The sequence below is a fragment of the Anabrus simplex genome, chromosome 12 (genome assembly GCF_040414725.1).
Source record: "Anabrus simplex isolate iqAnaSimp1 chromosome 12, ASM4041472v1, whole genome shotgun sequence".
Lineage (NCBI taxonomy): Eukaryota > Metazoa > Arthropoda > Insecta > Orthoptera > Tettigoniidae > Anabrus > Anabrus simplex.
In genome coordinates, this window is record NC_090276.1 from 30721677 (window position 1) to 30748236 (window position 26560).

At 40.8% G+C, this 26560-nt stretch overlaps 1 long non-coding RNA gene across 1 annotated transcript; it reads right to left on the reverse strand.

Moving 5' to 3' along the window:
- Window positions 1–1200: 1200 nt before the first annotated feature.
- On the reverse strand, window positions 1201–10128 carry LOC136884213 (uncharacterized). Its single transcript, XR_010861311.2, has 3 exons — window positions 10095–10128; window positions 8543–8611; window positions 1201–1418 (listed from the first exon to the last, which is right to left on the reverse strand). It is a non-coding gene; the product is annotated as an uncharacterized lncRNA (long non-coding RNA).
- Between the last annotated feature and the right edge of the window lie 16432 nt (window positions 10129–26560).

The following is a 26560-nucleotide window of genomic DNA, read 5'->3' on the forward strand; positions in this document are numbered from 1 at the left end:
GATAACAAAGCTTTAGCAAAATTCATATCGATCGATCATATTATCGATTCATTTCAGATTTCATTTCCATTCAGTAGGCAGTACTACTGGAACCGGAATTGCCCCCTCCTTACTCCTCAAACCCGTACACAAATCTATCGATAAAAAGTGCGCAGATAATAGTACATACATAGCTGTATAGGGTGTTGCCTACACTGTAGGCACCAGACCACGAATATATTGACTGTAGTACGTACACAAGTGTGCACTGCGTTGCCTCCACTGTAGAAGCCAGTCCAAGAACACGTTGTATGTAGTATGTACACAGGTGTACACTGTGTTGTCTACGCTCTAGGAACCACTCCACGAACATATTGTATGTAGTACGTACTCAGGCGTACAATATGTTGTTTACACTGCAGGCGCCAGTTCAAGAACATATTGTATGTAGTGCGTACACAGGTGTACACTGTGTTGCCTACAATGTGGGCGCCAGTTCACGAATATAATATTGCCTGTAGTATGTTTACAGGTGTACACTGTGTTGTCTACACTGTGAGGGCCAGACCACGAGCATATTAACTGTAGTACATACATAGCTGTACACGGTGTTGCCTACATTGTAGGCGCCAGATTACGAATATATTGACTGTAGTAGTACACAAATGTACCCTGTGTTGCCTATACTATAGGCGCAAGTCCACGAACATATTGTCCGTAGTACGTACAGAGACGTACAATGTGTTCCCTAAGTTGTAAGCTCCAGTCAAGAATTTATTGACTGTACTACATAAATGTACCCCGTATTGCCTACGCTGTGGGTGGAAGTCTATGGAGTTATTGACTGTAGTAGTATATGAGGGCATTAGAATCGATAGGCATGCCTTCAGGCAAATATTACTCTTATTGGAATCATGCAATCGAGAAGAAGCTTTGAGGGGTTAATTGCAAAATTTTGCATCAGCGCTCAGTTGCCGATATTCACGTAGAGCGGCAAGATAACTGTACTCACATCTGAAGTAAAAGAGAGAGAGAGAATAAGTGAGCCAATGTTACAAGAGTCAGAATATCTTAAGAATTGTTCAATTAAGCACCGCGGTGTCAGACAAGGGAATTGGATGACATGGAGAGTACATGTTCCAAGCACTATCTTTATCGCCTATCCTTCTATCAAGTTGTCTTAAGTAAGTAAGGAGAATAGAGGAATTATATGTTTGTAGATATTGTTTATTCTAGTTTATTTTGTGAAGGCTATAAAGATTTCTAAAACACTGCAAAGTAATAAAAACTGTGCTAATCTCTTGAAATTTAGTTGTGCGAATTGTGAACGCAAGTCATGACATTGATTAATATAGGAAATTAAACGAATGTAGTGCATTATTCCTCTGACAATTCAATTTCTTGCAAGAGTACTGAGTTTTCCAGGAACCTTCTCATTGCTAGAAAAAAGAGAAAAAAGAAAAAGAATTAGAATTTAATAAATAAATAGACATGATACTGTATAGGCTTTTGGGCTTATGCCGTGTCAAGAAAATAAGGTGCTCTAGAACACGTTAAGAACTTCCTTGGCACGCCATAAGCCCAAAAGCCTATACAGTATGGTGTCTATAAGTATGGACCGTGAAAGCATTAATGGCAACAAATTAAATAAATAAATAAATAAATAAATAAATCAATCAATCAATCAATCAATCAATCAATCAATCAATCAATCAATCAATCAATCAATCAATCAATCAATCAATCAATCAATCAATCAATCAATCAATCAATCAATCAATCAATCAATCAATCAATCAATCAATCAATCAATCAATCAATCAATCAATCAATCAATCAATCAATCAATCAATCAATCAATCAATCAATCAATCAATCAATCAATCAATCAATCAATCAATCAATCAATCAATCAATCAATCAATCAATCAATCAATCAATCAATCAATCAATCAATCAATCAATCAATCAATCAATCAATCAATCAATCAATCAATCAATCAATCAATCAATCAATCAATCAATCAATCAATCAATCAATCAATCAATCAATCAATCAATCAATCAATCAATCAATCAATCAATCAATCAATCAATCAATCAATCAATCAATCAATCAATAAATAAATAAATAAATAAATAAATATTATACGTGGGTAGTGGCGAAAGTCATTTCAACGTGAGCGGATCACAATCTGCTGTTTGTCGGTTTGAAGCTATTCAGACATAGTGTGTTTTCACAAGAACATTTGGCTCTGTGATTCTTAGCGCAGAGTGCGCAGTGAATCCAGTTGTGCTGCAGGCGTCGTACGAGCTGGAAGTAACCCGTGTTGAGCAGCGCGCATACATCAGAGTGGTCGTTCTCCGTGGGAGAAATGTAAGAGAATATCACATTGAATTTGTGGAAACCCTTTGGATTAATGCCCTCCCATACCACGTCTGCGATTTTGCGCTGGTCTGTCCCCAATATCCGGTGCGTCCATTATCTTTCTTCCTCCAGGAGCTGCACGATGACAGCACGTGCCACGTCGATCCACTCACTGAGAGGTCGTCCCGAGCGTTGCTGATCACCAGTTGCCACACGTCCTTGCTGGAACTTTACTGCTTATCATGTATGGTATGACACGGCTTTATTTCCAAGGTCTTCTGCCAATTCACTGTGAGATTCACACTCCGGAAAACGGCTATCTTGATGTAAGTGCACTGCTCAACGCCGGCTACTTTCATTTAGTACGACGCTCGCCATACAAACTGATTTTGCAGCGCTCTCTGCGCTACTAATCTGTTGATGTCAAGATATACATTGTTCGCTTCACAGCAGTGTACCTCAAGGCGCGTACTTTATTCCGTCTACGATTACATTAGTTTGCTTGCAGCAGGGTTAAGTTCACACCCGTACTTCTCAGACGGTAGGCAAGTTACGTCAATCAATCAATCAATCAATCAATCAATCAATCAATCAATCAATCAATCAATCAATCAATCAATCAATCAATCAATCAATCAATCAATCAATCAATCAATCAATCAATCAATCAATCAATCAATCAATCAATCAATCAATCAATCAATCAATCAATCAATCAATCAATCAATCAATCAATCAATCAATCAATCAATCAATCAATCAATCAATCAATCAATCAATCAATCAATCAATCAATCAATCAATCAATCAATCAATCAATCAATCAATCAATCAATCAATCAATCAACGATCTGCATTTAGGACTGTCGCTCAGGTGATAAATTCCCTACTAATGGCTTGCCTCACATGTGTATTTGTTAATAATTGTTCATCTAGCTTATTCTTAAATATATTCAACGAATATTTCCCCTGATAATATATTCCAATCCCACCATTCTTCTCGTCCTACAAATGAATGTTTACCCCAGTCTGTCCTCTTGAACTCTAACTTTATCTTCATATCATGATCTTTCCTATGTTTAAAACCTCCACTCTAGCTTATCCTCTTTCCTATGTCGTTCCACGCCAACTCCTCACTGACAGCTAGAAACATACCACATAGTCGGGCATCTCGTATCCTTACTCCCAAGTCTTCCCAGCCTATTGTTTGCAACATTTTAGTAACACTTCTCCTTTGTCGGAAATCACCCACAACAAATCGAGCTGCTTTCATATGAATTTTTTCTTGTTCACGTATCGGGTAGTCCTGGCGAGGGTCCAGTACACGGGACCAATATCTTAACTGCGGTCTTACCAGAGACCTACACTCCCTCTACTTTACATCCTTACTACAACGCACAAATACTCTCATAACCATGTGAAAGGATCTGTAAACTTTCTTAACTACGTCGTTGATATGATTGCACCATTCACATAACGTGCTGCCGCAGTATGTTCACCTGAATACTTTCAGTAATTGCACTGTCACAAAACAATACACTATTTTTCGTTCTCACTCTTTCATACAACACATTTCCGAAATTTTGAGGCATGCATTAAGGGGAGATGGACGACATTATAGGGAAAAGTGACATACAAATAGCTGAGATTTAAACTAGAGTATATTACTCCATTTGTGCAATAAAAATAAGAATTCCCAGGACAGGAAAATTTGTACTATTTCTTAACCGTTAGCGTTCTAATTTTTTAATATTAACTGGAAGCAGTTATTCAATAAATTTTAAATATAGGACAATATATTTTTTAGATTTCATCTGAAATTTCAGGTACAATTCACTAATGAACTTTTGAATATAAGGATATGAAATTAACATTGTATGTATGTGTACCGTAACCTTTAAGACAGGCTTATAAAATATCAAATTAATACTTTAGTGACACACAGGGCTTATTTGAGGAAATTTTTATTCATTTTCGTGATCAGAAATGTAAAGTGTCCGAAAATAAAAATTAAGTATAATTTTTGTTCTAACCGAAGTCTACTATCACACGCAAAGCCTATTTAGGTATGATTCTAAAATTTTACTTCCTGAGGTATAGACATTAACTAGAAAAGTGTACCTAAAACTTGGTTTGTATACTAAAAATTAATTTGTACTACATTTAAAATATATAATAACGCTATTTTCTAGTAACATTGAAACATTTCTGAGTTTTGAAGTTATATTACAAGAATGAACATATTCTACTCTAGTTCATATTCCCTATAATGTCATCCTCCTTTCCTTAAGGGATGGTTCTGATAGCCTACGATCTCACTTTCTCGGCCAAAGACATCTCTTCACACAGGTATAATAAAGCCGTTTATACATCCTTGAGGAAACACATTCTGATGTTCATTAAACATATTTCATGGACATTGTGTATGTTTGTAAATTCCTATTAGGCCAACACACTTTGAGCTCTTACAGAAGGTCCAAACGTACCATTCCCAAGAACAAGAAAATCACCAATAAATGTTTAAAAATTCCGCGGCTTCGGCATTGATGAGCAGAGCGAGAACCTAAGTCATTCGACGATGATCACCAGAGTCCGCATGTTTGGGCAGTATTAGGTTAAAGAGGTGTGAAAATTATTAGACTCAACACTAAATATTTTTACATCCACGGTCGCATTACGTGTTCTTTACCCATAGAAATTATTTTGTGTTGCTCCATCCTTTACGCCTTACTATTTGTCTGTTTAAAATTGTAGAAGGAAATTTATATTTTCTTTCAAAACATCAGTGACAATATTGTTATCCATAGACTCCAGTAGCGAGGTTAAATTCCAAAGTTGAGGATTCTGATTTTTTTCTTTTGTGTCTAATTATGTAAAATTATATTTCACATGAAGAGGTTCTGTGTCTTACTTGTGCGCTGGTAATTCGCTGCGCTTTAAACTATCTACTCTTAGAAACTGTTGTTGTGCGATTTGCAACAGACCAAACAGAAATATTTAATCTCAATATCATATTAAAAAATACGAATAATACAGTATTTCACAAAGTGTAGTAAGTCAAATGAATATTTAAATGAATGATAGGGATTTCCACGGAACAAATTAGAAAGACGAGTCAGCACAAAAACTAAAACTGGGAGATAGTAGGTTCGAATCCCACTATCCGCAGCCCTGAAGATGGTTTTCCGTGGTTTTCCATTTTCACACCAGGCAAATGCTGGGGCTGTACCTTAATTAAGGCCACGGCCGCTTCCTTCCAACTCCCAGGCCTTTCCTATCCCATCGTCGCCATAAGACCTATCTGTGTCGGTGCGACGTAAAGCCCCTAGCAAGAAGAAGAAGAAAAACTAAAACTAAGGCAATTTAAATTTTTGTCTCCTTTGGGTCTAATAATATTCACACCTCTGTAGAATGAAAACTAAATTTGGCTGAGAGTAAATGTCGCCTAGCCTGTTCTTTACAAATGTAGCGAGAGTAACATAACTTATAGGGAATTTGATGGACCGGCCCCCTAATGTTTTGCAAATCTCATAGCAGAACTGTTGTCCGGGCCAGTAGGCTATATACTTGTTACTTTCTTCGGTAAGTTTGCATTCTAACCTACAAATACTCAACGTACGGGCTGTAATGAACATGTTATGTCACGGTCTGCTACCCATTCGGGAGGAAGATCTGGTTGAGCGGGTTGTGGCAGCTCGAAAACGAACTCTGTCCGAGTGAACGTGCTGGAACGTGACACGTAGGTACAATGTTTGTATCCACCCATTCTTGTACGAGGTCGTAGAAGCACTGCAGTAACGCTTACAGTATGTTTCAGGATATAGGTTTATACTGAAAATCTTATCTATTCCGCCTCCAGTTAAAGCCACCAGAGTGTGCAGTAGGAATTTAGATACACACAGTATACGAATTTCAATTTGTAAACTGTATGTATAAGTTGATCTCATGAACGTGTAACATTCTGGTTCATTCCTGATCTTAGTTTCTTAGGTGACATAGCCTAATATCAACTAATATTCACTTTTGGTGAACGTATCCACGGTTGCCTACGCTGTCATATATTACTAGCTGTTACCCACAGCTTGTCCGAATCGTTGGCTGAACGGTCAGCGTACTAGCCTTCGGTTCAGAGGGTCCCAGGTTCGATTCCGGACTGGGTCGGGGACTTTAATCGCGTGTGATAAAATCACCTGTCTCGGGGGATTTTAACCTTAATTGGTTAATTTCAATGGCACGGGGGCTGGGTGTATGTGTTGCCTTCATCATCATTTCATCCTCATCACAACGCGCAGATCGCCTACGGGAGTCAAATAGAAAGACCTGCACCTGGCGAGCCGAACCCCGTCCTGAGATATCCCGGCACTACGATATTCCATTTTTACTCACGGCTTCACTCGCAAGGATTTGGTAAGTTAATAAAAATTAATTGTTCGTCGGTACTGCACTAAGATATTATCTGAAAATCCCTAAAGTATAAAATCTCACCGAAAAATTGCGTTTCATTTACCCCAGAATCTATTTCTCACCCACGTTTCTGGCCACGTTTTGCCTACTGGGGCTAAGATGACCAAGCTACTGGCAGAACTAAATGTGGAACATACGACATGGAACTCTATATGTGATTAACCGTCCTCTTTCAAGTCGAAAAGGAAATGTTTCTAATATAGATTCCAAAAACCGAGTATAACGTTTGTAACATCTTGGTTTTTGAGATATAAGTATCCTCATAAAGAGAATTCAACTCCTTCTTCACTTATTTTCGATCTCCAGCTTAAGTTGTTGTTCCGATCTCCAAAAGCACGTGTTTCTTTATATCTGAAGGGGATGGAAAATATCAATTTTTGCGGCCCTAAGATGTTAAGTTTATGAGATATACTCATTTAGAAACTGCCCCACTCCTTGGCTGAGTGGTCAGCGTTGAGGCCTTCGGTTCACAGGGTTCCGGGTTCTATTCCGGGCTGGGTCGGCGACTTTAATTGCGTGTGATTAATTCACCTGGCTCGGGGACGGGTTGTTTGTGTTTGTCAAAACACTCTCCTCTTCATATTTACTCAATACACCACATTATCAACCACAACAGCAACACGCAACATCCCGTCTACAAACAGGGTTGACGTCAAAAACAGTATCAAGCCGTAAAATATGGTCAAGTTCATATGTGTGACACAGTTCGTACCCGCGAACCCACAGGTGTACGAAAAGCGGTAGAAGAAGAAGAAGATACTCATTTTAAAAATTCACACGCTTTTTGTATTATTTTACCCCTTAAGTGGATTTTCCAAAAAAATGGTGTGTTCATTTATTTTTAAAAGAGATTCCAAATACCAGCTTTAACGTCTGTAACATCTTCCGTTCCTGAGATATATGTATCCTCATATAAAGAATTCTACTCTTTCCTCACGTCTTTTCCCCCTTACCCCTTAAGTGGATTTTCTGAAAACAATAATCTGTGTTCTTTTATTTTTAAAGGAGATTATAAAATACCAATTTTCATGTGTGTAACATGTAAGGTTCCAGTGATAAATTGTAGATAATCTCGCTCCTGTAAGAATACTGAAGCTGGCGTTGCCCGTATATTTCTTTATCCGATTTGTTGAACAGGGGTAGTGTAGTGACAATATCCCCATAACGATTGGTTTTAGGGCCTTAAAGCATGGTTTTCGGGCCCGTAGGGCCTACCGAGTGTTTTTCTTCGCGTCAAGGGGCTTAAATTGAGCTTTGTCTCGTCCTTGTACGACAAATTCGATATTTCGTTCATATCATCCTATTATGTTTATATCTCCCCCCACCTCCCTCTAATTGTTTTGAAAATAAAAATACAGTCCATATCCCTCAGGGATAACGATTATTTACATTAGTAAAATAATTTTTTGAATCGATCCAGTAGTTCCTAATGTTAGCCATTACCGAGGTCGATAGCTGCATTCGCTTAAGTGCGGCCAGTATCCAATAATCGGGAGATCGTGGGTTCGAGTCCCACTGTCGGCAGCCTTGAAGATAGTTTTCCGTGGTTTCCCATTTTCACACCAGGCAAATGCCGGGGCTGTACCATAATTAAGGCCACGGCCGCTTCCTTCCAACTCCTAGGCATTTCCTATCCCATCGTCGCCATAAGACCTATCTGTGTCAGTGCGACGTAAAGCAAATAGCAAAAAAAAAAAAAAAAGTTAGCCATTACTTAAAAACAAACATTACCTGTCCATCTATTGGCGGGGGAATATCATAATACTAATAAGTATAATCATCGTCGGTGGGGCTCGCACGCTGAAACAATAAAACAAATAAATATTTAACATTATTTACATTTTGTTTGCATTGATGGTGGACTGTAAACTATTCTTAAAAACCACGAAAAAGGTAGGACTTGACTGGAAGTACAGGCGAATAAAGCTGACTCTGTACAAACCACAGCAAACTGAAATTGACGTGATCGGAAGGAAGGAAAGAACATAAGTAAGGGAAGATTGGTCTGAAAGCTGTCACTTTAAGAATTCAATTTGTACATCCCCTCCATAAATGAATGAGCCCATGCTGTTTTGTAAGATCCATGAAGGTAAACTTTTTTCGGGAACGATTCAATTAGCAGGCATAATATCTATTGTGGTTATCTACAGTTGCGTACGCTGTTATACAAGACCGGGAAACACAAGTAGTTCCGCGCTGAAATTATGTTGTATGAAGTTCCGCCAGTCACCGCTAGGACTGCATTTTACCACCCTATATAAGTCCAAAACAAAAGTAATGGAGTGTAGTCGAATGAAATCAGGTGATGCGGGTAACATTAGTTTAGGAAAATAAGACTTAAAGGAAGTAGATGAAATTGTTACTTGGGTAGTAAAATAGCTGAGGATATCAGAAGTAAGGAAGACACTCTAACACAAGCAAGGAAGGCTTTCCTTAAGAAAAGAAAATTCCTCACTTCGAACATTAATATAGGAATTAGAAAAATGTTTTTGCAAGACTTTCGTCCTGAGCATGCCACTGTATGGAAGCGAAACATGAACGATGTGTAGCTCAGAAAGAATGCTAATAGAAGGTTTCGAAATATGGTGTTACAGAAGAATGTTGGAGGTGAGGTGAGTGGATCGAATCCCGAATGATGAGATACTGAATCAAATTGGTGAGAGGAGAACGAATTCGCTAAATCTCACCAGAAAAAGAGCCGTAATGATAGGACACAACGTAAGACACCCAGGAGTTGTTCAGTTGGGTTTTGCTAGAAGTGCGGGTGGTAGGAATGGTAGGGGTAAACCTAGGTGTGAATATGACAAGCAGATTAGAGCGGAGGTTCTAATAGTTGCATAGAAATAGAGTGCGGTATCAAACCAGTATATGGGCTGATGACTCAACACAACACAATCATGAAAATCACTGGGAAATTGATTATCTGTGAATGGGTACTTTCCTTTTTTTATATACTAGGAAAATAAGGATCACAAGAAATGAAACTATGCTCGCTAACAGAGAACTGTTATTCCATACTTCCAAATAACCTATTTACTGCCAAAATATATCAATGGCATTTTGAACCTTTTATATGTGACAGCTAAGGGACCTAGCACCACTGTGCCTTTTTTGGACACAACAATCCTTTAATCTATTATCTGTTCTTAGCACTGATGATATTCAATGCTCCTTGACCCTTTGCACCTATCGAGCAAGAATTTCAGGATTTATAATTCGGTACTTTTAATCTTCCTAAGTATCCAATTCACAATTTCTGTTGTATTTAGTGATCTTTACTTACGGGCTTTGCATAACTCCGCTGCGTGGCAAGTGTCTGAAACAATAAAACAAGAAACATTTTTAGTCATAAATATCAAAACCAGAAGGCAACGTGCAGAAAGTACAAAATTGTAAGTACACTGGAGAATATGTAACAGCATAGAGCAGTCGCAAAGATGAGTAAAAGGAGAGGATGGAGAAAGATTAGGACAACGTACTTTACGACTAGAGAAGTGTACAATGAAAGAAGCATATCAACAGCTAAAACACTACAAGGCAACAGAAAGGAACCTGGTACTGTACGTTCTCCGAAGAAATAAGACTCAAAAGAGCAAGAATTGTACATATGGAGGAAATGACTGTAAGAGTGCGCGAGACAACGCGTAGGAGGAGAGAAAATTCGGGAACTAATTGGGTTGTCTTTATTGAAATGGAGCTCAAGGTAAATAGACAGGAACTGGGGAAACAAATATACAGCATCGTGCCAGAGCTCAAACACAGAGAAAGGCACAGGAATAGGTTAGATAAACACAAGTGGGGAAGTTTGGAGAAGAGGGTACTGAAAATATCAGCTGAAGAACGGAAGAGAACGAGAGAGAGGATGAAGAGTTTCTGGAAGGAAAAGAAGAAAACCCCAAACCATGATACACCTGCCCGTGGTCTTACAGTGGCCGTGACTGGCTGTAGGCAAAGCAGCCTGCCATTATACTCAAAACTCCCCAACTAGATTGTGACTGGCTGTATATAAAGCGGTCTGCCATTATAATCAAAACTACCCAACTAGATTGTGATTAGCATTATGAAAGGGGGCCTACCATTATAATCAAAACTTCCCAACTCTATTGTGATTGGCATTACGAAAGGGGACACGTCATTATAATGATAACAACATAACTCCATTTTTCTGGCAATCGGGAAGGACCCTGCCGTTATAATGAAAACTACTACACTGGAATTTTGCTCTCAAGAACACCCAGTACCTCAGGACTGTCAGAGCCTTAATTAGGACGCAGGAAAATTCTCACGATTCTAAGCATATCAAAGGGATACCTGGACTCTCGAAATCTTCTTGTAATGAGAGAGTACGCGTTAAATAGGTACTGGAGGAATTAATGCAACCTCCGAAGAGGCCTCTTGCAGGTCCTTCGAGTTGGTACCGTATAGGTGACCTGCACGTCTATGAGGATGCGAACCTACATCGGTATGAACCAATGGAGGTTAAAATTCATGACCCAGCCGGGAATGGAACCCGAGCACGCTACACATTTAGCCATAGAGCCGGAACACGCAAGAATGAGAGTAGATATATTGGAGAGTTCGGGCGCCACCTCCACCTCCGTCTCCTAGGGGCCTCCTCCTCGCCACCGCAATGGGGGCCTCCCAGGGGGCCGCTCCTCCGCTTCCGAACGGGAGGTCTTCCCAGGGGCCAGCTCCCCCTCCCCCTTCCACGGGAAATTTGAATTGGTAAACAAAGCCACGTGCTTTTTGACAGCTATCATCGACAACAACGCATCGCTAACCTCAGTACTGCTATCTTGACGGGCCTAAACATCAGTGATGCCAACTTAACCTTACTAGCGCGAGATTTGAATCGGTACACAAATCCACGTACTTTTCTGACTACCGCGTGGACGTCAATGCATCGCTAACCTCAGTGTTGCTATCTTAACGAGCCTAAACCTCAGTGCTGCCAACTTAACCTCACTAGCGCGAGATTTGAATCAGTAAACAAATCCACATGCTTTTTTGACAGCTGTCATCCGCCATCCTTAATCAACATAGCACCGTGCTGCCCTCTTTAGCCACATATCTTCTACATGTGGTGGCGGATAATTTGAAAAATGCTATTTGACAGCAGCCATCTTTAATCGACAGAGCACCGTGCTGCCCTCTTTAGCTACATATCATTGAAATATGGTGGCGGATAATTTGAAAAATGCTTTTTGACAGCAACCATCTTTAATCGACAGAGCACCGTGCTGCACTCTTTAGCTACATACCTTTGAAATGTGGTGGCAGGCAATTCCACGTGACAGCAGCCATCTTTAATCAAGAAAGCACCGTGCTGCCCTCTTTAGCTACATACCTTTGAAATGTGGTGGCGGCAATTTGAAAAATTCCACGTGCACTTGTTTGGAAACAAGTCCACGTGCTCTTTTGACAGCTGTCATCCGACATCTTTAATTAACAGAGCATCGTGCTGCCATCTTTAGCTACATATCTTTGAAATGTGGTGCCGGCAATTTAAAATTGTATCCAGCAGCCATCTTTAATAAACAGAGTACCGTGCTGCTATCTTTATCGTAGTAGCTGGAAGACAGCAGCCATCTTTAATCTACAGAGCACCGTGCTGCCCTCTTTATCTACATAACTTTGAGGAGGGCAAATTGAAAAATTCTATCTGACAAGCTGCCATCTTCAGTCAACAAAGCATCGTGCTGCCCTCCTTAGCTACTTACCTTTGAAATGCGGTGGCGGCAATTTTAAAAATTCTATTTGACATGCTGCCATCTTTAATCAACACAGCACCGTGCTGCTATTTTTATCGTAGTAATGGGTAGTTTCTACGTCATAGCTGTTATCAGCCATCTTGCATCGCTAACCTCAGTGCTGCCCTCTTTAGCTACTTACCTTTGAAATGTGGTGGCGGACAATTTGAAAAAATTCTACAGACATCTCTCGACACTAATTGCACAAGATGGCGGCTATACATGAATTCTTAAGGGTGCTTACGCAAGATGACTGCTATACATCGGTTCTTATGAGACGCCCTTGGGATGCTTGCGCAAGATGGCGGCTATTTATGGCACCTTACGAGACTCCCTAGGCATGCTTGCTCAAGATAGTAGCTGCTCTTATGAGACGGCTTAAGGATGCTTACATAAGATGGCTTGAGGTACCCAACGGATGCATGCGCAAGATAGCGGACACAAAAATTGTGGCTATACACGACTCCTTATGAGACGCCTTAAGGTTGCTTGCGCAAGATGGCTGCTGCTCTTATCAAGAAAGCTAGCTTAGAGGCTAACGTACCATGCTACTTCGATTCATTAAATTTGGGGCTTAAATGCAAAATGTAAACTATCTCGAAAACGGTGCATCGTAGAGCAAAACGGACAAAATTTTTCCGCCCACTACGCAGGTTCGCACTATGAGGAACATGATATCATAAGAAAAACATAATCCAATGATGAGATCAACGGTTTGGTTCCTACATAGGCCATTTGGCATTTGCTCTGTTTTAGCTTGTACTGAAGCAAGTTTTTGTAACATGATCATGTCTAGCTAAGGTAGAGAGTATAACGTGCCGTGCTGGTTCGATTCATTAAATTTAGGGCTTAAATGCATAATGTTAAATATTTCGAAAGCGGTGTATCATAGAGCAACACGGACAAAATTTTTCCGCCTAATACCTAGGTTCGTAGTATGAGGAACGTGATAGCATAAGAAAACATTACCAACAGAGCACCGTGCTGCTATACTTTTGAAATGTGGTGGCGGACAATTTGAACAATTATTTTAACAGCTGTTATCTTTAAACATTGGCGGCTATACATAGGCTGTTAAGGTCTCATCATTCTCCTCCACCTCCTCTACCTCCCCTCCTCCTCCTCCGCCTCCTTTGTTAAGGCATAGCTTTATCGAACACGCATCGCGAAGGCAAGAGTGTGCATGGATAACATCATTATGCACGTTTAGACTTGCGAATCATAACAAGACTAGAATCGATGTCGTTAACCTCAACATGTGAGAAGAACATTGATTGATGTGTTCCGATCACTAAACAAGTGATCAAGACTAGAATCGAACCCGGTACTCGATACAACATGTGTTTAGAACATGTTAGGGGATACCATTGTTGTGAGAAGATCAGATTGAAACAGAACAAGACTAGAATCGAACGCTGTAATCGATGTTGTTAACTTCAACATGTGATCAGAACATTGTTTTATGTGTTCAGAGCAAAAGTACAATTTCAATGATTTGCCTAGTGTAAAAATAAAAAAGCTATGGAAACACTGTGCACATATCGCGTAGCTAACTCGCTTAGGGCCGGTTTCATCAACACATGTTAGTACTTAACAAGGTGTTAAATCATTTTAACATACGATTTAAGAAAATTTGCGTTTCATCAACAAATGTTAACATTAACAAATGTTAAACTGCGTATTAAAGTTAACATCAGCCATTTCCAATGTTAAATGCTAACATTAGCATTTAGCAACCTGTTCCAAAATGGCTGCTGTGAATCTCGCTTTCGAGGCGGAATTGCTCTATTTAGATCTTTTACAAAACAGTCCTGATCGAAGAAGAGTTCAGCGACGTAATGACTTTGAAAATTTGACGGATCCGAAATTTCTTCATAGATACAGGTTATCGAAAACAGTCGTTGCTAAGGTTGTTGACGAAATTCAAGTGAGGTTAGAATATCCTACGAAGAGAAACTTACCTCTTTCTCCAATGTTGCAGGTACTGATAATATTACGAGATTTTGCTACTGGTTATTTTCACATAATGGCCGGAGACAATGCTGGAATTTCTAAAGCCACTGTTAATAGAGTTGTTTGTCATGTGTCTGCAGCCATAGCATCCATGAGAAGGAGGTATATAACATTCCCTTCAGTGGAAGAGCGTCAGTAAATTATCCGCGACTTCTATGAAATAAGCCGTTTTCCTGGTGTTTGTTCTACGTGCAATAGATTGCACACATGTAAGAATCCAATCACCTGGAGGCAATTGGGCCGAAATATATCGTAATCGAAAGGGATATTTCTCTGTTAATGTTAATGTTCAGGTGATTAGTGAGCCTAACCTCCAAATCAGGGATATACTTGCTAGGTAGTCTGGTTCTGCACACGACAATACAATATTTAATAACTCCCATATCGGAGCACAGTTTGAAGTGGGACAATTAACGAAGTGATTTTGTTAGGTGACAGCGGATACCCGCTAAAAAAAGTATCTGTTTACCCCATTGAAAACCTCGCGGACTTTTCCCCCGCCTCGTCCTTTTCTTTTATCGTCAAGCCATCTGTGCGCTTGCACTCAATAACTTATATATATATTTACTAACTAATTCAATTAACAACTCTTCTTCGAAGGAGGAAAAATTAGAACTACGATTCCGTTTCACTTCACGCGCCATATTTTACAGCTGTGCTCAAACAAAAGCGCATCGGAGCGCGCTGTAAAACAGCATGTTCGTACCACTGCCTCCTTGATTCGCACCAGTTCGCAATATTGGGAGAGTTAACAGTCGATTAGTTAACATTTCACAAGAAAAGTTTGATGAAACGCAAGAAACCTAACAAGATGTTAAATTTCTAACTCCGTATTAACTAACTACTTGTTAGTATATATTTAACATGTGTTGATGAAACCGGGCCTTAGTAAACGATATTGCAAAAGTACAACTTCAATGATTTGCCTAGCGTAAAAAAGAAATAAAAAACACTGTGCACATACTGCGTAGCGAACTCGCTCGGTAAACGATATAGCAAAAGTACAACTTCAAATATTTACCTTCTATCATTCGTCTTGTGCTAAAATCAAAAACTACTGAAAAAACTAAACTGCGTAGCCAACTCGCTCGGTAAATGATAATCAGATTTAGTTACATTAGAAAAGAACATAGATTCAAACCCTGTTCAATTATCCTAAACACGGAGAGTAAAATTAAACAGAACGATTGGTGCTATAAGTAATACATTGGTTACATTGAAGTCCCTAGCAGTCGAACAGGTTATTGCATAAACATGAAATATCAGTCAATCTGTTGGCATGGGTTGCAAGCATGTAGCTCATGCGGAAAGTAAATTGAAACAGAACGCTAGTGCTATAAGAAATACACAGCTTACATTTAAGTCCCTAGCTGTTGAACAAGTTATCACATAAACATGTAACTTGAAATATCGGTTCGGAAACATATGGTTTCAATCTGTTAGCATGGATTACAATCATTTAGCTTGTGTAGGAGAGGACTACTATGTAAGATGATTGCAAAATGCTGAACCGAAAAAATAATCGTGATAGGGAATGGAACCCAGGGGTTACGTCTTATCATAAGGGCAAAAGGACTCCTCCTCCTCCTCCACCTCCTGACGGCGTCCTCCTCCTCCTCCTCCTCCTCCTCCTCCTCCTAGGGCCAATGGGCTAAATGGCTAATGGGCTAAATGGCTAATGGGCTAAATGGCTAATGGGCTAAAGGGCTAATGGGCTAAAGGGCTAATGGGCTAAAGGCCTAATGGGCTAAAGGGCTAAAGGGCTAATAGGCTAAAGGGCTAAAGGGCCAAAGGGCTCCTCTACCATATTTCATGTAACATGTTTATGTGATAACTTTTTCAACATCTAGGGACTTAAATGCAAGCAGTGTATTTCTTATAGCACTAGCGTTCTGTTTCATTTTACTTTCCGCATGAGCTACATGCTTGTAACCCATGCCAACAGATTGACTGATATTTCATGTTTATGCAATAATTTGTTCGACTGCTAGGGACTTCAATGTAACCAATATATTTCTTATAGCACCAATCGTTCTGTTTAATTTTACTCTCCGTGTTTGCGATAATAGAACAGGGTTTGAATCTATGCTCTTTTCTATTGTAACTAAATCTGATTATCGTTTACCGAGCGAGTTGGCTACGCAGTATAGTTTTTACAGTAGTTTTTGACTTTCGCACAAGACGAATGATAGAAGGTAAATCTTTGAAGCTGTACTTTTGCTATATCGTTTACCGAGCGAGTTCGCTACGCAGTATGTGCACAGTGTTCTTTATTTCTTTTTTACGCTAGGCAAATCATTGAAGTTGTACCTTTGCAATATCGTTTACTAAGCGAGTTAGCTACGCAATATGTGCACAGTGTTTCCATAGCTTTTTTATTTTTACACTAGGCAAATCATTGAAATTGTACTTTTGCTCTGAACACATAAAACAATGTTCTGATCACATGTTGAAGTTAACAACATCGATTACAGCGTTCGATTCTAGTCTTGTTCTGTTTCAATCTGATCTTCTCACAACAATGGTATCCCCTAATATGTTCTAAACACATGTTGTATCGAATACCGGGTTCGATTCTAGTCTTGATCACTTGTTTAGTGATCTGAACACATCAATCAATGTTCTTATCACATGTTGAGGTTAACGACATCGATTCTAGTCTTGTTATGATTCGCAAGTCTAAACGTGCATAATGATGTTATCGCTGCACACTCTTGCCTTCGCGATGCGTGTTCGATAAAGCTATGCCTTAACAAAGGAGGCGGAGGAGGAGGAGGGGAGGTAGAGGAGGAGGAGTATAATTATGAGACCTTAACAGCCTATGTATAGCCGCCAATGTTTAAAGATAACAGCTGTTAAAATAATTGTTCAAATTGTCCGCCACCACATTTCAAAAGTCTAGCAGCACAGTGCTCTGTTGATAATGTTTTTCTTATGCTATCACGCTCCTCATACTGCGAACCTACATCTTAGACGGAAAAATTTTGTCCGTTTTGCTCTACGATACACCGCTTTCGAAATATTTAACATTTTGCATTTCAGCCCTAAATGTAATGAATCGAACCAGCACGGCACGTTATACTCTCTACCATAGCTAGACATGATCATGTTACAAAAACTTGCTTCAGTACAAGCTAAAACAGAGCAAATGCCAAAGGGCCTAAGTAGGAACCGAACCGTTGACCTCATCATTAGACTATGTCTTTCTTATCCTATCATGTTCCTCACAGTGCGAACCTGCGTAGTAGGCGAAAAAATTTTGTCCGTTTTGCTCTACGATGCACCGTTTTCGAGATATTTAAAATTTTGCATTTAAGCCCCATATTTAATGAATCGAACCAACATGATAGTTAGCCTCTAAGCTGGCTTTCTTGATAAGAGCAGCAGCCATCTTGCGCAAGCAACCTTAAGGCGTCTCATAAGGAGTCGTGTATAGCCACCATTCTTGTGTCCGCTATCTTGCGCATGCATCCGTAGGGTACCTCAAGCCATCTTATGTAAGCATCCTTAAGCCGTCTCATAAGAGCAGCTACCATCTTGTGCAAGCATCCCTATGGCGTCTCATAAGGAGCCATGTATAGCCGCCATCTTGCGCAAGCATCCCAAGGGAGTGTCATCAGAACCTATGTACAGCAGCCATCTTGCGTAAGCACCCTTAAGGTGTCATGTATAGCCGCCATCTTGTGCAATTAGTGTCGAGAGATGTCTGCTGTAGAATTTTTCAAATTGTTCGCCACCACATTTCAAAGGTAAGTAGCTAAAGAGGGCAGCACTTAGGTTAGCGATGCAAGATGGCGGATGACAGCTGTGACGTAGAAATTACCTGCAAGATAGCAGCACGGTGCTCTGTTGGTTAAAGATTGCTTCTGTCAGATAAAATTTTCAAATTGTCCCCCACAACATTTCAAAGGTAAGTAGCTAAAGAGTGCATCACTGAGGTTTGCGATGCAAGATGGTGGATAACAGCTTGTCAAATAGAACTTTTAAATTGCCACCACCACATTTCAAGTAGCTAAAGAGGACAGCTCGATGCTTTGTTGATTAATGATTGCAGCTTGTCAAATAGAATTTTTCAAATTGCCCTCCTCAAAGGTATGTAGCTAAAGGTGGCAGCACGGTGCTCTGTAGATTAAACACGGCTGCTGTTTTCCCGCTACTACGATAAAGATTGCAGCACGGTGCTCTGTTTATTAATGATGGCTGCTGGATACAATTTAAAATTGCCGGCACCACATTTCAAAGATATATAGCTAATGATGGCAGAACGGTGCTCTGTTGAATAAAGATGGCGGATGACAGCTGTTAGAAAAGCATATAGAAATTTTCAAATTGCCCGCTACTACGATATGATGCACTGTTGATTAAAGATGGCTGCTGTCAAATAGAATTTTTCAAATTGTCCGCCTCCACATTGCAATGGTATGTAGTTACAGAGGGCAGCACGGTGCTCTCTTGATTAAAGATGGCAGATGACAGCTGTCAAAAAGCACGTGGATATGTTTCCAAACAAGAGCACGTGGAATTTTTCAAATTGCCGCCACCACATTTCAAAAAGGTATGTAGCTAAAGACAGCAGCACGGTGCTTTCTTGATTAAAGATGGCTGCTGTCACGTGGAATTGCCTGCCACCACATTTCAAAGGTATGTAGCTAAAGAGTGTAGCACGGTGCTCTGTCGATTAAAGATGGTTGCTGTCAAAAAGCATTTTCCAAATTATCCGCCACCACATATCAAAGATATGTAGCTAAAGAGGGCAGCACGGTGCTCTGTTGATTAAGGATGGCGGATGACACCTGTCAAAAAAGCACGTGGATTTGTTTACTGATCCGAATCTCGCGCTAGTGAGGTTAAGTTGGCAGGACTGAGGTTTAGGCCCGTTAAGATGGCAACACTGAGGTTAGCGATGCGTTGTTGTCTGTCAAAAAGAACGTGGCTGTCAAGAAAGCACGTGGATTTGTGTACCGATTCAAATCTCGTGCTAGTAAGGTTAAGTTGGCACCACTGAGATTTAGGCCCGTCAAGATAGCAGTACCGAGGTTAGCGATGCGTTGTTGTCGATGATAGCTGTTAAAAGGCACGTGGCTGTGTTTACCAATTCAAATTTCCCGCGGGCGGAGGAGCGGGCCCCTGGGATGGCCTCCGGTGCGGAGGCGGAGGAGCGGGCCCCTGGGAGGCCTCCCAGTACGGTGGCGGAGGAGGAGGCCCCTGGGAGACGGAGGTGGAGGTGGCGCCCGAACTCCCCAATATATGTACTAATGAGAATTACCGAGTGAGTCGAATGGCTGACTACACCTGCTGGTGGTGGTGATTATTGTTTTAAGAGGAAGTACAACTAGGCAACCATGCTCTATGTAACACTAATCAGAGAGAAAAAATGGAAGGGGTTCGACACTTCGATAAATGAAGGTATCGGCCAAAGGAAGACAAGGGCCACGAAGGGCATGAAAATGAAAGACTCCCTATGCCTCCATACGTAATACCGTCGGGGTCGGAAAAGAACAAGAGTTGACCAAGGGAGGTCGGATAGGATAGATGAAAGTGAGGAGCCTAGCTCAAGTAAGAGGAAGCAATGCCAGGACTCAGCTGTGGGCCCCGTAGTCGCCAACCACGCTCCAGAGTTCAGAGCTCCTGGTGCCTACCTACTCCTGTGTTAGTGCTCAAGAATGGAGTCGGTAAGTTACGAAAGGTGGCTATAAAATTGAAACAAGATGCAATTGAAAGGAAATAAAAAAGTGAAAAATCTTACCAGCACGACCAGCAGGACACAGAAGGCAACGATGAACTTCATATTTGATGCAAGGCGTATTCTGACAATGTTTGGTGCTTTCCCTGGTTTTATATACACCGCAGGTGTACTGCAACATATAATATGTTACTGAGTCCGTGCAATGTTATCGTGTGCATGTCAACAAGTGACGCAAATGCAACTTTGTGGAAAAGGCTGAAGGATAAAGGAAACAGCAGGGAAATTTCTTAATATGACTTCAGGGCCTAAGGAGCACGTGCAGGCAATTAGCGTCGATATGTTCTTGGGTTGGATATCTATGTCGAATTAGTGTCATCCGTTTTATGTACCAGGTGAGTAGTGTCGTCTATGAAGCCCGGACTTTTATGCAGTACCAGGTTAGATTACAAACTAATTTGATTGGTAGGAAGTGCCGGCCACCCGCTCTTCTGTAATGTAATAAGAGTAACATAAATTATAGGGGTTCTGGTGGGCCGTACCCCTAATGCCTATGCAAACCCCATAGCACAATTGTCGTGAAGATAGACTATTCATGCTACTCACTTCAGTAAGTTTGCATTCTACCTATTAATGTATCAAAATCCGGACTCTGCCTCATCTATATGACTTTTTACAATTTGATTTATATCACACTGACGTCTCATAACGAGTATGGGATAGGAAAAGGCTAGGAGTGGAAAAGTTTGTAGCTGTGGTCTTAACATTCATCCGCTCGCACAGGCGGCAGATTGGCCGCATTTTTTTATGTCGCACATTTCTCGCTAGAGAAAGACCTGGGAGGGGCAGGTATTCCTTAGTTAGTCACCTCGTCGCTAGCCGGAGTTCGACTTCAGCCCGTCCACCCCTCCCTACCATCTGAGTACAGTCGGAATGCTAAAGGTGCCGGCCAAGCTGCCGTCCTGCGAGCGGAAGCAACAATTATTTTTTCATCCCTCAACAGAGGATGTAAGTAAATATTTACATTTTGTGCCAATATTTCTGAATTATTAACCTAAATAAATAAACAAGTACTGGATTATAGCCACTGTATTTATTTACTGAAGCCGAGCTTTCAGCCAAATTGCATTGGCCTTCATCAGGGCATGTTAAGATCTGCTTCCGACCGTGAGAAAAGAAACGTGGAAGTCATGACCGTACTATCCACGTCCTACCCCACTAATTGGACTCAAGGATCACCGCCCTCTGTCGATGGTTTCGTGAATGCGTCCCGCTGTTCTATGGTCATGTAATGCATGTATTTCTGCAGCACATGTCTCCATGTATTTGATAACTTGAAGCCGTCTTCCTTGTTCATGTTATTTGGGCGTAGCTCTATCTCTATGGCTTCTTTTACTGGCTTATAGCATTCTCCGTGGAGGATGAAAGAGTGACATTCTTTACTGTCTAATGTGTTCTTTCCCCCTGGTGCTCATAAGCCTTTTTGTCATGCCAATATATGAGCAACCACAACCATATGATTTTTCTTTGAATGGTTGAAACAGGGATTTGAGTTTCCGATCTGTGGCGTCTGCAGCGTTATTCGCCCTAGTAGATAACGTTCGAAGGAGAGCTACTTTTTGGCACGAGTGGTGATGTGAGGACTTACATAAAGGTATCTTCTAGAATGTGTAGGTTTCCTGTATATTGCATGGCCTAGTGTTCCATCATTCTTCTTTAACTGCTTTTTCTACTTCCATCGTGAATTTCATCTTACTGTTAATGAATTTATTTGTTCCAAAAATTCATTTAATGTTTCCCTTCCATGTGGCCAGACCGAAAATGTATCATGGACGTAACGATAGAAGCACTTAGGTTTCAATGGCTCTGTAGTTAATGCAGCAGACTCAAAGTGTTCTATAAAAATATTAGCAGCCTCTGGTGACCGAGGTGCACCCATTGCTGCTCCTTCTATCTTTTCGTAATAATCCCCTTTGTAGTAGAAGTAAGTAGATTTTAAACAAACTGCTGCCAGATTGGTCAAGTCCTCAGAGAGGTATTGTCTGATGTAAGCAAGTGTTTCTTCTACTGGTATATTAGTAAAAAGTGACATAACATCAAAACTTACCAGGATGTCACCTTCGTCCACTCGTAGCGCACGTAACTTATGCAAAAAGTGTTTCGAATTTTTTAACGTGATGTTCTGTCTTCCTTTGTTTTTGGCTGTAACAGTGGTGAAATATAGCGGGCTAACTCATGGGTCGCAGAACCCATAGCACTCACGATTGGTCTTAGTGGCACGTCATTCTTTTGTATTTTTGGGACGCCATAAACGACTGGAGGTACCGGGTCTGAATTTAGTAACTCTTCTGCTAGTGTTCTGGAAGTGTTCAGCTCTTCACTAGTCGGGTGACTTTTATATTAATTTTCTTGGTGGGATTTCTTGTTTTCTTATACGTTTATTCCTCTAGTAGTTTGTTCATTTTTGTTTCGTAATCAGCTGCATTCATGATGACTGAAACATTACACTTGTCAACCGTAATTACAATTATATTATCGTCATTGCGAAATTCATTAGCTTCTTTAAGTTCACCATTGGTCAGGTCTTAACGTGGTGGCTTCGCTTTTTTCAGCACGTAAGGTACATCTTAATGGATTTCTTCCGCCTTGTTTAACGGTAATTCTCTGATGGCACACTCTACCCCACAGAAGATCTTCTCTACTGGGATTCTTCTCCGGTGCCACAGCAAAGTTAAAACCTTTCTTTAGCACTGATATTGAGTTTTGGTTCTGTACTTTATCAGTCATATTTACTATGACTTTGTTATAATCTAATAGCGGTGGTTTGCGTTGGACCATAATCTGAATTTGATTTTCTTGATTTGCTCTACTACACTTTTTTACACGTTAGGCCTGCTCATATGTTATCCTGTCTACCAAGACTCAATGTACACTATACAAGTTAATGCTAATCTCCATGAAAAGAGTGAGTGTAATTCGATTGTACTTGTCCAAATCCCTCCTAGTTTGTTGAATTTGATTTCGCAGCAAATGTCTGCTGGCTTCCGCCAGAATCTTCTTGGCTCCAGTAGTTTTCAGATGATGTTTAATCTTGATCCATGAAGATATGATGATCTTTTCAAGAAGGCTAGTTTGGCGATTGACTTAGATCATTTCTTTCTCAGTTCACCGAACTTTCTAACCTTCAAGTATATATCCTCTCCATAGAGATTACTAATTAATGAACGCATGTTTTCGTAGCACTTAGTATTAACGTAAATAAATAAATACTGGATTAAAGCCACTATGTTTATTTAATGAAGCCGAGCTTTCATTCAAATTGCATTGGCCTTCATCAGGGTATGTTAAGGTCTGCTTCTGACAGCGAGCAAAGAAATTCCAAGAAAAGTCATGACCGTACTATCCACGCCCTACCCCACTAATTGGACTCAAGGGTAGTCGTGCTGTGATTCACCGCCCTCTGTCGATGATTTCTGAATTATATTCATCTTTCGGTAAACTACTGTGGGACCGGGCGAGTTGGCCGTGCGCGTAGAGGCGCGCGGCTGTGAGCTTGCATCCGGGAGATAGTAGGTTCGAATCCCACTATCGGCAGCCCTGAAGATGGTTTTCCGTGGTTTTCCATTTTCACACCAGGCAAATGCTGGGGCTGTACCTTAATTAAGGCCACGGCCGCTTCCTTCCAACTCCTAGGCCTTTCCTATATCATCGTCGCCATAAGACCTATCTGTGTCGGTGCGACGTAAAGCCCCTAGCAAGAAGAAGAAGCTACTGTGGCATAAAGATTTTCCTGGTATTATTTGATGAAATATAGCTTTTATGTTTCTCTTTCTTTCTTTCTTTCTTTCTTTCTTTCTTAATCTGTTTGCCCTCTAGGGTCGGCTTTTCCCTCGGACTCAGCGAGAGATCCCGCCTCTACCGTCTCAAGGGCAGTGTCCTGGAGCGTGAGACTTTTGATCGGAGGTACAAGTGGGGAGGAGAACAAGTACCTCGCCCAGGCGGCCTCACCTGCTGTGCTGAACAGGTGCCTTGTGCGGGGGGGATGGGAAGATTGAAAGGGACAGGCAAGGAAGAGGGAAAGAAGTGGCCGTGGCCTTAAGTTAGATACCACCCGGGTATTTTACTGGAGAAGTGGGAAACCAGGGAAAACCACTCCCAGGATGGCTGACGTAGGAATCGAACCAACCTCTATTCAGTTGACTTCCTTAGGCTGAGTGCACCCTGTGTCACCTCTCGTTTCACTTTTCAAATTTCGTGGCATAGCCGGGAATCGAACCTGGACCTCCCGGGGTGGCAGCTAACCACACTAACAACTACACCACAGATGCGGGCACGCAGAGGCGGACTTTTTTCACCATAAAATACTAACAATGAGTTTATCCACCTAGTTACCCACTCTTTTGTTCACTGGTCAAGGATACAGCGATTCTCAAGATATTATTCGAAAGCTGCAGGAACTGGTGAAGGAAAAGGAGGAAGTAGGATTTCTAGATTTGTGTTATTATTTTTTAAATATATAGAAATGTAAATATATAGAATTAAAAATCTTTATCTATTTAAACCTATTTTTGGGGGTGAAATAGTAAAGTAAAAATAAACTTGAGGACTGAAGATGTGTTATCACGTTACTAACCGAAATACAAGAAGAATTGAATACATTTTGATTGTGAAGTTCTGTCAGAATTGCAGTCCTGATTATTTCGAAGCGGTGCGGGTGAAGTGGAAAATATTTTATGAAATTGATCAAACATGATGGACGGCCAAGTTACGTACGCAGGAGCGCCAACGCGAACGCGACGGCAGGACGCGCGAGTGGATGAAATTTAACTAAGGTAAAGCTTCAGCATTTGTTTGGTGTGAAAAAAGGGAAAACATGGACAACCATGTTCAAGACTGCCGACAGTGGGATTCGAACCCACTATCTGGACTGTCAGCTCGCTCGGTACCAGCATTTATTGTTTGAAAATGGACTCCGGAATGCAAGGGGATATCTATGTCAGACAACCACGCGCTCGGTGAGAATCCAGACCATAACGAAATTCTGTGCGAGTTCCTTCTCGCTAAGAAACAGACTCCAATGTGGACGGAGGAAATGTATTTAGATCTTGCACCGGGCATGGTAGAGAAACCGATACGTTTTTTTGTACGACAAACAAGCCGAAGAGTTTTCGTTTCCAAGTATCTACCGTGGTGAATATCGAACACGTCACTCGGTTTATGACGGCTACGTGTAAAAATTTGTAAGCGGGACAGGCGCAGAGTGAAGCCCGTGCATGAACGGTGAAGTTGTGCGTATCCGTTTGAGTGAAGCTTTGTTCGCCACATTCAAAATCACCTGTGATAAGACAAACATTACTCACGCGGAAGTTGAATACAAGAAGATTTTATAGGGCTGTATCGAGCGGAATCTGTCGTTCCTCAAATCGATTCCCAAATCGATACATGGGGAAAAAGGACTTGTTTGCGATAATCTGTCAGCTACGTAAAACGACTCTATTCTTAACTTTGAGCATAGAATTGTGGATATGAACTCACTCTTTCATCTGGTAAGCCCAGATATATACCCGTGATTCTATTCATTTACTTGTAGCGGACAAAATATTCGAGGGCGAAATTTTGATTTTTTTTCCTGCGATATGCTCTCAAATGTATAAAATAAGAGTTTTGTCTGTAGTTTGCTCAGAATTTGAGAAAAATTGTATGTATGTATCAGTCGTGTCCGCAGTAAAAAGAAAATGCCCTTTTTAATTTACCATCATCTTTATCTATTTATCCAGTTGTCTGTTTGTATGTACGCTATTCACCAGAAAATTGCTGAAGAAAGTTTAATGAAAATCGGTATGAAATTTCGGAGAATGGGGTCCTACAATCTAGGCTCTAAGTAGTTTTATTCACGCTGAGTGAAATGGTAGTGTAGGGGAAGCCCTAAAATGTAATTCTCATTTTTATGTTATTACTAGCAAATGTACCCGCGCTTCGCTACGGCACTCTACAATGTATACGGATATCGAAGTAAATTGCTGTACATGAAGTGAATAAAAACGTTTTAATTGCACGTCTCTTGGCGTTATTCGAGAAAAAGCATAGGGTGGTCCGCAGACGTTGTTTCCAATGTGAAGTGCGAGTTGCAGAGTTGTGATGATAACGACAGGTCTGCCACTATTTTCGTTAATTTGTAAATCTGACTCCCTTGTCCCACCCCGCCCCTAAGGTTTCCTGGGCTGTCTTATCCCCACGTGGTTTGTCTCCTGATACTAAAAATCCGGAGTGTACAATTCACCTCGACGACCCCGAAAACTATGT